A 519-nucleotide genomic window follows, 5' to 3' on the forward strand; every position below is an offset into this window, starting at 1 on the left:
GCGGCCGTGCAGGAGCTCGTCTCCATCGCCCAGCTGCCCAAAAGCCGCCTGGGCTGTCTGCGAGCGCCCGGCCCGGGGTGAGCATCGGTGACACATCCCCAGAGCTGCCAGAGTGGGGAAAAGGCCTTTTCTGCTCAGAGAGCAGGTTTTGTCCTGCCAGCCTCGGGGACGACCGGCCGTGGCCAGCGCAGGCTGTCGTCTGCCATCAGCTCTGAGGGGACCGGGAGGAGTGGGGAGCACTGCCCTTCCCAGTTCATGTCCACCCCCTGGCAGAGGATTTCTGCAGGACATGTGTTATCAATCAGGTCCATTTGTTCAACCTACGTCTGGTTTTGCTTTTGTCTCCTGGCAAGACCAAATAATAATAATACTAATAATGATAATAACAATAATAATAGCAAGGCAGCATCCCAGCCTCAGGGGGTGGATCCGCAGCCACGTTGAAGCCCTTGACCAAGGCAGACAGAAGAGGCAGGAGCGCTGCCCCCAAACTTGATGGCTTCCACCTTGCAGCAAAAC

Source organism: Buceros rhinoceros, unplaced genomic scaffold (assembly GCF_000710305.1).
Source record: "Buceros rhinoceros silvestris isolate BGI_N320 unplaced genomic scaffold, ASM71030v1 scaffold14342, whole genome shotgun sequence".
Classification (NCBI taxonomy): Eukaryota; Metazoa; Chordata; class Aves; order Bucerotiformes; family Bucerotidae; genus Buceros; species Buceros rhinoceros.